This window comes from Lampetra planeri, chromosome 3, assembly GCF_965212315.1.
Source record: "Lampetra planeri chromosome 3, kcLamPlan1.2.h2, whole genome shotgun sequence".
In the NCBI taxonomy this organism is placed as follows: Eukaryota; Metazoa; Chordata; class Hyperoartia; order Petromyzontiformes; family Petromyzontidae; genus Lampetra; species Lampetra planeri.
Genome location: NC_136109.1, coordinates 12482546 through 12498548, shown reverse-complemented (window position 1 = coordinate 12498548; position 16003 = coordinate 12482546). Strand labels below are relative to the sequence as shown.

Genomic DNA, 16003 nt, shown 5'->3' with positions numbered 1-16003 from the left:
CCATGGCACTGTGCGCCATATGCAACTTGAATTCGGACTTCGGAGACAGGTCACTTGATGGAAAGACTGTCACAAAAAAACAAATTAAACAAACTCATTTGTAATGATATGTGCCATCTTAAATTGACTGAAAGTGAAACATGTCAAGAACCCTACAAAAAAAGTATCCAGACTCAATAGGGCATGAATGCGTAAATAAATTATTACACAGTGTGGATGGAATCTATTACCATTTCAATTGACATCATTGGAATTGTTCGTAACCTAAATTTTGTTCATGAACTCGACTTGCTCATTTGGATGAGCATGTATTTTCTAGATTCTGGTCATAGTTTTTTTTAAGTGGGCAGGGCCATGTGGTTGAGTGATGCGAGTTACGCCATGGTGAGTCTTGTTGCTGTGGTGACCCCATGTCATCACCACTAGGGACGGCTGAGTGAATCGGGTCAGCACTCTATCACCACTCATTGATGGAGGCACAGTCTCACTATGAAGACTGAGGGGATACAAGAGCATGAGAATGACCTGAGAAAACCCCACACATATGGCACACGATTAACACACTGTACCTAATACAGAAGAATGCCATGACCAGGTGTGTAAAACTGCTGTGGTGTGCACAGCTGAAATAGCAATTGTCTGTTTGGGTTGATTCAGCTATTTGTTTGCCAATTCCATTGTGCCCAAAAATCCTGCATAACAAGCATGTTAACCATATTGTTTCGTGTCCTCTGAGGCCTTTAAAGACTTTTGGTTTCAATAAGCTTTCATCTCGTTTAAAAGATACATATACGTGTAGATAATACATATCATATCACTTATAATTTCTAGCTCTCTCTTATTCCACAACTGGATGAAGGCCTTCCCACAATGTGTTGGTTCTGAGGTTTGGTTGATCATACTTCACCATGTATGCCAGTGCAGATTGGATGGCAGGGGGGCAGCAGGACAAGTTCAGATATAACTCACCACTGATATTAGCCGTAGCTGTGATTCAAACAAGTTCATAGTGCAATGCGCGAACCACTATGCCATCACTCCATCGCATATACTGGGAGTCCTCACATAACATCGTAGTTGCGTTCCCAAAAAGTGTGACTTTAAGCGGAACATAAAGTGAACATATTTTCCCCAAAGGGAATAAAGTAAAGTCTGAGGTTACGTTCCAGTGTACATTTTCTAAGTTGAAATACAGCAACATAATAGAAAATAAGTACAAATAAAATAAATACAAATCGAGGTACAATTTTATAAGATAACACTCACCAATGATGGATGTGAAACGGGCGTATGGCCGTTTAAGACTCATAGTTCGAAGCGATTATATTACAACAGCACAATATAATGTTATCACTCTCAGTTCACACGCAACAATATCGCATAGTGTACCAAAGAGAGATGCCGGACCTATGCCGCATTGTGCTGCACATGACGATGCTCTCTGCCCCACAAAGTAGTTCGCGTTGCTAGCAGTGACGACGTAAACGCAAACATCATGACGTTATAAGGGAATATGTTCCCTATTGTATTGACAATAGTATCATGAAGAAACATTGATCAAATCGACATAAACGAGGCCTCCCTGTATACACATAAGGTTCATACAAAATGTCCATACTGGTCCGTCCAAGAGGTGGTCAATGAGGTACAATGGATTTTTGTATGCATCTCGGACATAAACAGATGGCGTTTATTCTTTGCACCCCTTGTAAATGTCGGTCTACTGGAAAAAGCAACCTTGTGCTTTTCTGTGCAAAAAGAAAAAGTGTCTCCTCACTAAAAAGAGTTTTGGTTGGAAATCACACATTCCCATGGCAGGGGGCAGTTAATTCAACCACTGCTGGCCTTCCATAAAGTGATACCTATTTAATAATCCGTGGAGGGATGAATAGATAAGTCACGCCCTGACTGGGATGTGAACTGACAATTGCCAATTCATGAGTGAAGCTCTTTAACCAGAGCCAATGGTATTGTTTAAAAGCAAGTTTTTAATACCCTCTCAGGTGGCCAATATTTATTTAAATAATAATTATTATTTTTCTATCTATGTGACTTTACCGAAAGACCCAAAGAGTATTTCTAGATTTGAAGCTTTCGTGACTCCAAGGATTCATACTCTTAGTTCTTTCGGTAAAGTCACGTAGGTAAAATTAATAACAATAAAAATAAAACAATAAAAATGGTATTGTTTTATTTTTATTAATTTTACCTACGTGACTTTACCGAAAGAACTAAGAGTATGAACCCAAAGAGTATGAATGCCTGCAGTCACGAAAGCTTTAAATCAAGATGGACAATAGTGATGCTGTAGAGTACTCCGGGTTCACCACAACACCAGAGGCTATAAATTGTGTTTGAGCTTTGATGCCCATTCTAAGCACGTTATCTTGACTTAATAGAGTAGCCCATTTTTCTAAAGCATTTACGTGTATCCTTTAAAAATTGTAGTGTCGCCCTTTATTGTAACTCCACATATGCCTGTCTGTCATAGCGACATAAATCCTCTCGTATACTGCGGGGCCCTCATAAACATAGGAATCATCTCTGCCTAAAAACAAGCCCAACGTGCTTTCTAGACAATGAAAATTAAAGCCAAATTTTTTGAGATTGCATACTGTAGGCCATGCATCACGCAATACATTATTAAATATGCTGTACAAGCTGATTTAGAATTTTTCCTCAGCGAGTACATTGCACAGCACTGATCGTGTGCATTACAGAACCTGCAAGCCACCATCATGGCATGCGTAATTCCATCGATACAATTATGCCCTGGTCAAGAGTTGGGTGGGGAGGTCACAGGTCATTGGTATGTTAGTTTTCATTGATTCAATTTTAGAAAAGCAGTCCAACCTGCTCTAGTTTACCTCTTTAACAGTGTTCATTGCGGTATGATTTCAATAGTCATCCTAGGTGAACTTTTTTGCAGTTTTTCAAGTTGTCATTGACATATATCTACAATTGCTTAGCAATGTATTTATGTGCTCAATACTCCCTGTCAATAACATCGCCAACCATATATAAAAGTCCATTCACTTTCAGGTCTGTTGTTGGCGACATCCACGCACCGTATTAAATACAAAGGTGACTTCCACTTTCATATGGCCTTTTTATGGCGACCTCAATATTTCGTGAATTTTACTCCAGCGATAAAAACAACCTTAATGCACCTCGTGAAACACACCAGTCCCACCAGCCACCCTGCTACTGCTGCTGCTATACCGCCACCAGGATGCACGTAGCCCTCGAAGGAGAGAGAGAGCGGCCTCCAACATCACGGGGTTCGGGGTGGGGGGAGCTGGTGCACGTCACAGAGAAATCCGCGTGAGCTCCGCACTCGATCTGGAAGTTTTCGAGCATTCAAACCCAGGTCTGGGGGGGGGGTCGACTTAGCGGGTTTATCGAATTCGAAATAAATGGTTGTTAGGGGCCATCCATAAATGACGTCACGCGATTGTGGACGATTTTTTACCCCCCCCCCCTTCGTCACATAGCGTCACAAAAAGTCAGACCCCCCCCCCCTCAAATGACGTCACAAAGCTCTGCCGCCCCACCCCCCCCAAAAATAAAACATGCTTCAAATCGCTTTAAACTATTGTCATTGTAGTGCGTATTTAATGTGGCGCTGCACTCTGATGTTGTAGGAGAAAACATTTATTAAAAAGTCTATTTAATAAAGTAGAACGTGTTGTCTATATTTATTTAAAGTTGTGCATTTTGATGTGAGTCACATTTCTCAACCCCCCCCCCCCCCATCGTCACAAATGTCTGATACCCCCCCCCCCCTAGGTGCGTGACGTCATTTATGAACGGCCCCTTATTTTGGTTGCAGACCCCTGACTTAGCCCAATTCAATAGTAGTTGTGGCGTGCGATGGATGCCCCCCAGCAAAAGGAATGTGGAATTTTCACCAAAGCTTTCCGCCCGTGGGAAGAAACAATTGCCGATTACAATCGGTACCAATTTAGCTGGAATTGTGCAAAGCTCCGAATTGGCAGTTTTGTCGCTTAACGTCGCATCGATTCAAGAGCCGAATGGCTCACAGGGTTATCTCCATATATAAAAGGCAAAGTTGTGATTGTGTGTCTGTTCAAAATATTTAGCGTATTTCCCGACATGCAACCAACTTGATATTTGCCATGTGGGTACTTTCCAGACTGTACACCATGCAAAATTATAAAAATACACTTGAGTTTTTTTTTGGGGGGGGGGGGGAGCTTAATAATGCATTTATTTTTTGCACAGCAAATGAGCTGTGACGTCACATCTGTCACGTGACCCACGCACGTGGAAGCGCAACGCATTGTAATGTAGTGGTGAGCGCGCTGCGCTACGAACCCGTGACGATTATTTTAATCTGTCCTGGGCCTCCCCTAGGTCGACTCAGCCTTAAACGAGTAACTGGTGTGGTGTGTGAACATCGCCACTGGGGAGACAAAGGCGGCCGGGCGTGGTGAATCCAAGTCCCGGGCGAAGCCGGGTAGTACAGCCAGTACCAAATAAATGAAACGGACCCGTTTCCCTTCATTGATATCTATTCTTGCGATCTCGACACGTGTATCGAATCGTCCACGAGAGAATCATCGAGGGTACGGTGTTATTTACACTATACACTTCGATAAAGGTGAATTATTAACTCGTGACGAACGCGACAGTTTCGAAAGCGGCGAAGCGGAGGGCTGGCGACGAGACAGGCCTCACACAACGTGGCAAAAAATAACATCTTACAATCAGAACACAGGCTTCGAATCGTGTCTAAACATCTTATTGAGAGATTATACCAATTGTTATGCCGACTCCCTTAAGCAACGAAGAGTTCTAATGAAGCCAAACTCGCCTCCCCCTGTCCCGTCACTTCTGCACGGTGGTCCAGATGTCTTGTGACCCACATTTAATTATCTAAAACCTATATAGTTTTTTCAAGATCTATTTAAAGCAAAAGTTGATTTGCAAAGAGGGGTAAAAAAACGTTAGGGGGTCAATTAATTTGGGGGGGGGTGTCACAAGACATCTGGACCACCCTGCTGTAGTCTGATGGAGGCCGTTAACAAGAGGGGACCACAATGCCCTTCCACAGGAACCTGTTGACGTTGCCTTTGCATGATGCACAGAACACAGCACACAGGATTTGCGTCTTGTCTTTAAACCTACGGTGGTGGGTGGAGTTTGTGTGTTCAGACCTACGCCGTGTCACATACGGGCGAATCTCCGTAATTTTCTACAGACGAATCGCATCCCTGCCACCGTGAACGACACGGGCAGCAACAAAGGCGACACACGAGACGCAACATTTATCGATTACAGCGGCTAATGGCTGGGGCCGAAGAGCCGAGTCGAGCCTAGACGCTCAACCGGACTGCGCTCGATGTAAACAGCGGCACCCCGTGCCAGGCTAGGTGCACGTTGAGGCTCGCTGGCAGGTCACGACACAGGGACGGGTCCAGGCGTTGCGGGTTAACAGACGGACAATCACCGTCGGATCTTACCCCCCCCCCATCACTCGCGTTCCACAACCCCAGACATCCCCGCGGGGCGTAAGGCGCGGCGCCTCCCTTCCCCACCCCACATCGCCGCCGTCTCTCCGTCACCGCGGGACTCTCGTCGTCTTCCGCTCTTACCCGAGCAGCAGCAGCGGCGATAGCGGTCGGGATCCTGTTCCCCGCGCGGTGTGCGCGGACGGCTCCTTCTACCACGAGCAGCAGCAACAAGTCCGGCTCCTCCAACAGCGAGCGCTGAGAAACTGCTCAGTGGTGGTGGCGCGTCACGTGAAAGACATCCGCGGAAGCGGCGGCCGATCCCCCCCCCCCCGCCGTCCCTACACCCCCCCGCCCCTCTCTACGCCCCCCCCCCGCCCTCCCTACGCCCCCCCCCGCCCTCCCTACGCCCCCCCCCGCCCTCCCTACGCCCCCCCCGCCCTCCCTACGCCCCCCCGCCCTCCCTACGCCCCCCCCCCGCCCTCCCTACGCCCCCCCCGCCCTCCCTACGCCCCCCCCCCGCCCTCCCTACGCCCCCCCCCCGCCCTCCCTACGCCCCCCCCCCGCCCTCCCTACGCCCCCCCCCCGCCCTCCCTACACCCCCCCCCGCCCTCCCTACATCCCCCCCCCCGCCCTCCCTACACACCCCCCCCCGCCCTCCCTACACACCCCCCGCCCTCCCTACACACCCCCCCGCCCTCCCTACACCCCCCCGCCCTCCCTACACCCCCCCGCCCTCCCTACACCCCCCCCGCCCTCCCTACACCCCCCCCCGCCCTCCCTACACACCCCCCCGCCCTCCCTACACACCCCCCCGCCCTCCCTACACCCCCCCGCCCTCCCTACCCCCCGCCCGCGGTCGCCGCTGTGTAGCCGTTCGGAATGCTCTGTTTGTTGGACTTTAAACGCGAGGACGGCGGTGGTGTTATAAAGCTGGCGGGCATGAACTATTTTGAGTACAATAGGGGCGTTTTTTTTTTAAAGCTGTTGTGTAATGTGATTTGCACAGTATATTTTACAAACGTGTTATATCATATTATTTTGGTCTTTCGGTAAAGCCACGTACATTTTTAATTTTTATTTTATTCTATCTCCGTGATTTTACCGAAAGACCCAAAGAATATGAATTCCTGCAGTCACGAAAGCTTTAAGTAAACTTTTATATCATGGTTAACGTTTTTGAAGTAACCAGAATGTAAAATGCTATTTTCAACCACAAGTCAATCAATCAATTAATAGCATGTTTAGAATGCGGTTGCCAGAACACCTTTTCACATCATATTACAACCGTTTTGGCATCCCTCCACTGGCTTCCAGTTTCATATAGAATATAGTTTCAAATCATATTGTTAACTTACAAAGCAGCGAACCATCTTTCCCCAGCCTACATCATTGACATGCTGCCCCCATATATCCCCTCAAGGTCCCTAAGATCTGGGGAGGCAGATATTATCTTCATCCCCATTGACTCCCATGTTAAAAGCCGAGTTACGTTTCAGTCACAAAATGTTCCACTCTTGAACAGCTTTTTTTACGAGAATAAAAAAACGGAACAAAACTTCAAATGTAACACCTAATGAAGAACCACAGTGCAAGATCCCCTATTATATCACCTCCTCTCTCCATTCAATCGAACAGCCCTCTCGCGCTCTCTGTGTTGTGTAGTGCACGACGACTCGGAGGAAGATCTTCTGGTTTGGGCTTACGCCGGTTTATTAAACACAGGTTAACACTACACATCAGAGATAGGTGTCCCTATACTTGGCCCTTCACTCGGACCTCTTGGTCCCTAGCTCGGATATCTCTAGGCCCAACACAGCCCGACCGAGGAGAGCAGCACTTCACGCAAACTTAGCCGGCTCTTGCAGACCCTTATCTGTCCAACCCCTGGCTGTCTCTTCGGCTCCCCTTCAGCCGCTCACCATCCCCGGCTCCCACAACAACCCCACTTTCATCACGGGGTCCCCCTTAAGTATCCCCCTTGGCATGACCTCATCGCGCTTCACCGCGCGTATGACGTCACGTCGCCAACTACTCCTCTACACATGTGTAAGGACAGTACAGGGCCTCGTGGCCGTAAATAATAATTGACGCGACGGGAACAGACAGGGTCAAGTAAGGCTAGTACGGGACCTAAGTGGTCGTAAATAATAATTGAGGATACAGGGACAGACAGGGCCAAATGAGGTGAGACAGAGCTCGGGAAAAGGGGCGTGGTCGAGTCCGAAAGGGGGATAAAAGGCAGCGTGGAGCAGGGTTCTGGGCTGCTGCTATGGGGGTTCGAAGAGACCGTCGTTGCCGTCGTCATCTTGAAGTGGGTTGTCTTCATCATCTTGGAATGGGGCACCTTATAGTTTTGGAAGGCTAGGGAAGGTTTATATATTCTCTCCGTGGCTGCTACACCTTCGCTCCTATCTAATCAGCCAACTACATAGGGAACGTCGTGTAGCAGTTACATAAGTTACCCAGCTGTACATAGTCACTTGCGGTAATCCATTAAAATATCAGTAAGTCGGGCGGACCTTAATAGATAGTAAATATATATAATTCAACAAGACAGTGTCTCTGAGTGCTATATTACACATGTGTAATGACTGAAATTAAGAGACACCCCAAAGCAATGTTCAGCCAAACAATCGTTCAAAAGATAGGCCAGGGCCTCCTATTAGTGGAAAGAGGCCCCCACAATGATTGATCAGGAGGCGGGGTTTGAAGAGATTGGAGGATGTATTTCAACGGGAAAAAGTGGGAAACGGTGGAATTCGGAGGCGACAGTTGTGAACCGTTGGAGGAGAAGGAAAGGGATTCGCTGCGGTAAAAACAGTGAGGGAAAGTTCGAGAAAGGGGGTTCAAGAAGGATAAAAGGGGAGAGCAAGAGGAGAGGGGATGTGGGAGGGAAGGGACGAGTTTCAAGAGCAAGAACGAAGCCGGGCATAGCGTTGTGGTTGTGTCTAAATAAAGAGCCTCTTAGTAGACAGTCGTAGGTGTCATTTCACATTCACACATATCTCTGCCCCCCCCCCCCTCCTCTTCTAGACCAAGATCTCCCGTATAGCCTTAACAGACTATTGGGCCAAGTGTTGTTAGCGAGCACCTATGAAGGCCAGTATGGCACACGAGGGGTGCTTTGCCAGCACCATGCGCGGCTGCCTTTGTCTCACTAGTGGCGATGTTTACACACCGCACTCGGTACTCATTTGGGGCTGGGTCGACCTAGGGGAGGCCTAGGACCGGTTCAGATAATCATCACTGGTATTGGCCGTGAGCTGGAATCGATCTGGGGTCGCCGGGTTCATAGAACAATGCGCCATAATGTTAGCCATGGCCTAGAATCAAACTCATGTGGTCAGGTGTAATAGTGGAATGTTCTAACCATACCGCGACCGCTCCCCTGCACGTGACAAAGGAATTTTCAGTCATATGTGCTATACGTGTACAGTGCAATATTACATCTCAAAATAGTCCATTTAACTGTGTGTGTTCCTAGTTTAATTGTTGCGCAAACATTTTTTGGCACATTTTTTAAAAAGAACGCATATACAATATAGAACAGTAGCCAACAGGGAATGGAGACAGGTGGTAGGGGCTGGTAACCCCTCCACTGTCAACTGAATCACCACAAACCCACGAATATAGATCATAATAAGCTTGTGCTGGAGGCCCAGCGGCACAGGCATCTATGACATCTCCTGGCAAAACCACATTTGGTGGAGCAAGGAGACTGACCTCCACCCTCGGTGTTCCTCTAGAAACAGCATAAAACCACTGCGGGTAGCCACATAGAACGTTCAAAAGCTCACAGTGGAGGAGAGGCTGCCAATCCTCTGTCAGAGGCTGGACCGTTACCGCCTGGACCTTTGTAGAATACAGGTGTGGTGGACTGGCTCTGGCTCCAGTCATCACAAGGGGATGGACTTTCCTGCTTCTGAAAAAAAAAATGAAGGGTGTGTGGGAACGTGGAAGTGAGGTCTGGGAAGCTGAGTCTCATGCTATTGTCGGCTCGCCTCCCCACCAAAGATGAACATCAGTTAAGAGATGCAGGCAAGGTTGATGACTGAGATACCTTTTTTGACCTCCTATCACAGATACTGGCTGAAGTGGCCCCTCGTAATAGAGTCATCCTGTTGGGTGACTTTAATGCCTGATTGAGTCATGACACAGGCACTTAGGCTGGAGTGATTGGAAAGCATGGGCCAGATCAGCTCAATAACAACAGTAGCATTCTGCTTGACTTCTGTACAGCCCATGGCCTTGTAATTACAAACACGCTGTTCTGGCATCGACACATCCACACAACATTATGAATGCATGCTGTGTCCAAGCAAGAACATCTGCTGGACTACATATTGATTCCACATCGGATGCGGGGGGCATGTTCTTGACACCAGGACCTACCATGAAGCTGATCTGTCCACCGACCATTGCCTTGTCATTTGTAAGATGTGCCTGCCATTATTCCACTGCATTGGATATCCACCTAGGACTCCATTCAAACGCATAATAGCCTGGTATCAACTGATGAAAATTGTAAGCGAGAATTTGATAATCGCTTGCAGTTGGTGTTGGCATCGTTCCGCTATCTGCCTGATGCCAGAGGGAAATGGATGAGGTTCAGAACTGTGGCTAATGCATCTGCAATGGCTGCATTGGGTAAACAGTTTAGATATTTTCAGAAACCCTGGCTGATGGGGGAGGTGTTTCGGCTAGTTGAGACAAAGCGAGAGGCTCGCTTTCACCATCTACAATATCCCACGTTGAAAATTAGGCGTACCACAGCCTTCGCTGGGAGGTTCTGAGATATGTGTGGCACTGCAAAGATGAGTGGTGGTCTTGGGTTGCTGATGAAAATGAAAATGGCTCAGTAGCTCATGATCACAAATCATTCTTTCATTCCATGAAAAGTAACTTCCAACGCCACACATATTACCATTCTTAAGTGAAAGAACATGTTTGCAGGTTTGCTGAGCATATTTGTGAGGTTTTGAGGGATGGGAAATCCCTAAGCTAAGATAACATCATGGGGCAACTATCGATGACCCTGCTGGGGCTGCTATGCCTCAAATATTTGAAAAAGTAGTCACCCCCTGCGAGTGGCTGGCTGATGTGTCATCTGTTGAGGAAGGACGAATGGTCTGAGACCAGGAAAAGCACTGGGTAGAGATGATTTTCCCTATAGGATAATCACAACTGTCTGGATCACAGGAAAGGGTTCCACATGATTAAAAGGATTCCTTGGTGAACCCCGTCTTTAAGAAGGGGGGCCATACTGATTGTAACAACTACTTGGGCTTCTCCCTCTTCAGTGTGCCATGAAAGGTCCTGGCAAGAATTATTCATCATCTCCTTGCCGGGCATGCTGAGAAGCCACAGGATATGTCTGTCGCACCCCAATAAGCTGAATTGAATTGGTCAATTTATCGTCGCCGTCAGTCCATTCCGTGCAATCTCATCAATGTTCTTCCCCCACTGGCGCCTCTCCTCACTTCCTCCTTGAGCTCCCTCCTCCCCTCTTCCACTTCAAACTCGGTCTCTGGAACTCATGGTCTGTTTGCAATAAAACTGCTGCCACTCTGGATGCCTTATCCTTGATGATCTGGTTCTCACCGAACTTGCATTTTCCCCATCAATACTGCTATCCTTGCTGCTCTCCTATTCACTGTTTGGTTGTTCACTCTTATCACACTACTGGCAAGAAAGGTAGTGGTGTTGGCCTCCTCATACCCTCTTTCAGGTCTCCTACCCCCTTCTCTCTGTGTTATCCCTTCCTTTTCGTCTTTCGAGTATAAATTCTCTCCTTTCATCTTCCCTAATTAAATTTCTATCCTTATAAATTATCGCTCTCCCTGTCCCCCCTTCATCCTTTAACCATCTTGACTGCCTGCTTTCTTCTATTCTAACTGTCCCCCATTCCCTCATTCTCTTGAGTGAATTTAATCTCCATCTCAATTCGCCCTCCATCTCAGCAGTTATTTTCCCTTTAACCAGCTCCTTTAATATACACTTTTTTAAACTCCCCCCCGACCCATACATCAGGCAACATTCTAGACTTATTATTTCGTTCTTTCGGAAAAGTCACGTAGATAGAAAAATAATTAAACAAAGAAGGTGAATTAACAAAAATATTGATTAAAAAAACACTAATGTAGACTGTAGCCTGGTTCTTAATCGGAGTGAGTGTTCTGGTAGTCTATAATGTAGACTCTAGCCTGGTTATTAAGTTTGATGAGTGTACTGGCAGTCTATAATGTAGACTGTAGCAATGGATATTAAGCTGGGTGAGTGTACTGTTAGTCTATAATGTAGACTGTAGCCTAGTTCTTAACCTTGGTGAACATACTGGCAACCTATAATGTAGACTGTAGCCTGGTTTTTAACCTCGGTGAGTGTACTGGCAGTCTATAATGTAGACTGTAGCCTGTTTTTTAAGCTGGTGAGCGTATTGGCAGTCTATGATGTAGACTGTAGCAATGGTTATTAAACTGAGTGAGCATACTGGCAGTGTATAATGTAAACTGTAGTCTGGTTATTAACCTGAGTGAGCGTACTGGCAGTCTATAATGTAGACTTATTCTGGTTCTTTCAGTAATAAAAATAAAATAAAAAATAAAACCCACGACGTTTCGATCGCAACACAAGCGGTCGTCATCAGGAAAAGGAGGGTTAACCTCTAAAGGCAAACTGTTTATAAAGGTTTAGAGATGGGCGTAGCCCAAGTGTGTTCGCAGTATGGGCTGGGCAGCTAATGTTAATTATTACTGCACCACCGCTCTCCACATACACACATTAGTTTTTTTGTGGTTCGAATATTGCCTTGTTGTTTAAGGGGCCGTCCATAAATGACGTCACGCACCTAGGGGGTGGGGGGAGGGGGTCAGACATTTGTGACGATGTGTGACGAGGGGGGAAGATTTGAGAAATGTGACGTCACATCAAAATGCGCAACTTTAAATAAATATAGACAACACGTTCTACTTAATTAAATAGACTTTTTAATACATGTTTTCTCCTACAACATCAGAGTGCATCGCTACATTAAATACGCACTACAATGACAATAGTTTAAAGCGATTTGAAGCATGTTTTTTTTTGGGGGGGAGCAGAGCTTTGTAACGTCATATTTGAGGGGGGGGGGTCTGACTTTTTGTGACGCCGTGTGACGAAGGGGGGGGGGTCAAAAATCGTCCAAAATCGCGTGACGTCATTTATGGACGGCCCCTCTTGAGCGCTAAACGAGGTCTCGCCCGTGACCCGCAAGTGAAAGAGCCACGCCCCTCTGCCGGAGGTGGGGGGGGGGTCGCACTGCGCCTGACCGAACCCCCGGCCCGTCGCCATGACCACCGCAGGAGATGACCACGTGTGAGCAACGGCGCGCGTGGATTGGCGTCGCGCGACCCCCCCCCCCCGCGTCAGTGGGCGGGAATCTTCACCACATCCCCCCCCCCCCCCCATTGACCCAGTATAGACCGCTGCGATTGGTTGTGTGGATGACCGCGCGCCAGTCTCAACCAATGAAACGTCGACTCTTGAGAGATTTGACCAATCGCAGTCGTCGTGACCTCGAGGAGCGAGTGGGGTTGTCTTGGGGAGGGGAGGGGGGGCGGTGTCACGCCGAGTCGAGCCGCATTGCATGGCGACCGCACGCACGAATTGCCGCGAACGTAACATGCCAGGCAGCCGGCGACAAAAGGCGCGGTAAGGCGACCGAGGCGGCGCACCGCGTCCGATGATTTAATCGTCCGTGTCTTTCGACGTGAGCCGGAGCGTGTGCGTAAATACGACGCCGGGGGTGGGGGGTGGTGCGCGCAGCCTCGATCCGCATGGGAGCTCAGTAGTTTAGCGCCCATTGTGAGGCAATGTTGTGAGGCAATGTTGTGGCTGACGAGGCGCCGAGCAGAGGTCGCCAAGGCAGCCGGCGTGGGGTTCGGCAAGCTTCACCCCCTTAGCCAGGTCACAGCGCACGCCTGCTGACATCGTGAATACTAATGCATGTGCAGTGTGCAGTCTTAGTGTATTATGCGCTGCTTGCTAATTGCGTGCTCGTTGTTAGCTCTTATGTGTGCAGGGTGACGGCACGATTGTAATTAACCTGTCCGTTACACCGTTCGTGATGATAAATGACGTCACGCACCTAGGGGTGGGGGGGGGGTCAGACATTTGTGACGAGGGGGGGGGGTTGAGAAATGTGACGTCACATCAAAATGCGCAACTTTAAATAAATATAGACAACACGTTTTACTTAATTAAATCGACTTTTTAAATGTTTTCTCCTTCAACATCAGAGTGCAGCGGGACATTAAATACGCACTACAATGACAATAGTTTAAAGCGATTTGAAGCATGTTTTATTGGGGGGGGGGGGGGGCATAGCTTTGTGACGTCATATTTGAAGGGGGGGGAGTCTGACTTTTTGTGACGCCGTGTGACGAGGGGGGGGTCAAAAATCGTCCAAAATCGCGTGACGTCATTTATGGACGGCCCCTTACGGCCTGGAGTGTGAAGAGGCGTGTCCACCTGGGCTCCAGGCGAGGCGCTTCGTGCAAATCGTGGAGCACTGAAGCCAAGCAGTGATCTCACCACCTTAAAAAATAACATTCGACCTTACTTTAGGATGCACTTCATAGGAGTCATCGGTGATATGTGAAAGCATTTTCACGCCACGCTTCAGATGATCCACTTTAAGCCTTGACATCCTGACCTCGTCTGAGAGGTGCAGCCGGTGCCAACGCACGCAAGGGCAGTGCAAATATTCAGCTGCCAATCAATACTGTTCATGTACACGCCTTAGACGAAAGGCACGTCATCTTAGACGCTTCCACAAGCATTGAGGGTTACTTTAAAAAACACAGCAATACCAAACAAAATGTATCTGCATGAATGTGATTTAGACATTATTGGAATAAAATATTTGGCATCGCCTTTGTTCAGTGGTGTGGTCGCAATTATACTTGCGAGTATACGATGATAGGTTTATTATTTAAGGCCATGGTTGTGGCCTTGGAGATTTTTTTTGCATCTTATAACTGCCTAAAGGCTGCACGCTGGGGATTAAAGGTGAAGTCTAAAAAGCTAAGTTCATGGCAGTAATGAAAAGGGGTGGTCACCTTTACAGTTAAGATGTCAAATATATGGTGCAAAATATATTGGAATTGTGATGAGGCGGCCAAGGGATTTGTTGCGTTTATCATAAACCTGGTATACACTTGTATAGGGAGTGGTGTTTTAATGGCCGGTGTGACATCACGCAATTTGCGTGGCAGCCAATGATCAGATGAAAATATTCTCAGTTTTGTCCTTTCTAATTTGTGAATTTTAAGTGTAGAAGATGAAGTGAGATGACCTCGTCCCTTGCTTGGGCGTGGGTTTAATTAGGATTCAGTTTTATTTACCGTGCAGCAGGCAGAATAAGTAAACAAGGTCAGTCTTATCATGTATACATTAAAAAAAATGTGTTTTACATTGCTTCTGGATGTCATTGTCTATTTGCAGGCGGGAACACGCATACTAGTGGAGGCACAACAGAAAAGTCGTCTTCAAAGTGCATCTAACAAGTTTTGCCGTTCACAATTTTAGGTCAGTAAAAAATTTCCTATTAAATTACACTTTTACTTTTATTTGTGAAACAATACTGAATGAAGTGCATATGGCACACTATTCACGTATCAAGAGTTACAAAATATCTCAACAGAGATAGTGAAAGGCTTCCCTGCTTGGGTCATTATCGTGTATTCCTTTTCATCTGCAGATTATGGTGAAAATACCAGTATACACAGTGACGTACTTAAGATTAGAGTGGGACTGCAATTATTGAAAATAAAAATTTCACTGATACAGCTTACAGAACTAGAAAACGTTTCTCATTAAAATACATTTGTAAATGTAATACTACAAAGTAGAACCTCCAATCTGTGAATATGTGCTGGTCAGCTGATAATTCTAAGTGGAATCTAAGTAAAGAATGAGTTATCTAATGGGCCTTAATGTTTTTCAAGAAGATCTTTAAGGTGTCAGCTACCTTGTAGAGTCAGTGGTGGGGCAATGTTTGGCCTCTTTAACCGAAGTATTAGTAGTAGTGTTGCAACCAATAATTTACCATTTTTCATTAAGTTATCCTGCCCCTTGAAGTGCAACATAAATAGTGGGCGAAGACTTTGTCGGAGAGGTTTTATAATGGTGGTTGAATGAACAACTAACTGCACAATGCAGCATATAATATTCTCCCACAATATACAACGACAAGGTTGGCCATACACTTGCTGTATATGACGAAAACATTATCAGATGGAAAATTGTGTGCAGTGTGGAAAGAAATACGATTAATAACAAATGCAAAATTGAATTTCTAGATGGTCAAATGGCTTGATTGTTTCAATAAGATCAGTCCTCCCATCATGCCTTCCATGTTACATGACATCACCATAATTCGACACAGCCTTGTTTTAGATCATCAACCAGAAAGGGTGAACATTTTATCCAGCAGCAGGACAACGAGGCAACTATATACTGTACCGATTTAATAATTTGTAACACTT

General features: G+C 46.6%; 2 protein-coding genes across 5 annotated transcripts in view; one reads left to right on the top strand and one right to left on the bottom strand.

The window, feature by feature from the left end:
- The window catches only part of LOC144737997 (secretory carrier-associated membrane protein 5B-like), a 30619-nt gene extending 24838 nt beyond the window's left edge, over positions 1-5781 (bottom strand). The window contains exon 1 of the mRNA XM_078620934.1: positions 5619-5781. The gene's annotated coding sequence lies outside the window, so the exon portion shown is untranslated. The remainder of the gene's footprint in view (positions 1-5618) is intronic.
- Positions 5782-13061: 7280 nt separating this feature from the next.
- TP53BP1 (tumor protein p53 binding protein 1) overlaps positions 13062-16003 on the top strand; it is a 68481-nt gene continuing 65539 nt past the window's right edge. For 3 of the 4 annotated variants that reach the window (XR_013589122.1, XM_078620920.1, XM_078620902.1), the window contains exons 1-2: positions 13062-13166; positions 14961-15044. The gene's annotated coding sequence lies outside the window, so the exon portion shown is untranslated. The remainder of the gene's footprint in view (positions 13167-14960; positions 15045-16003) is intronic. The other variant, XM_078620910.1, reaches the window with a different exon arrangement.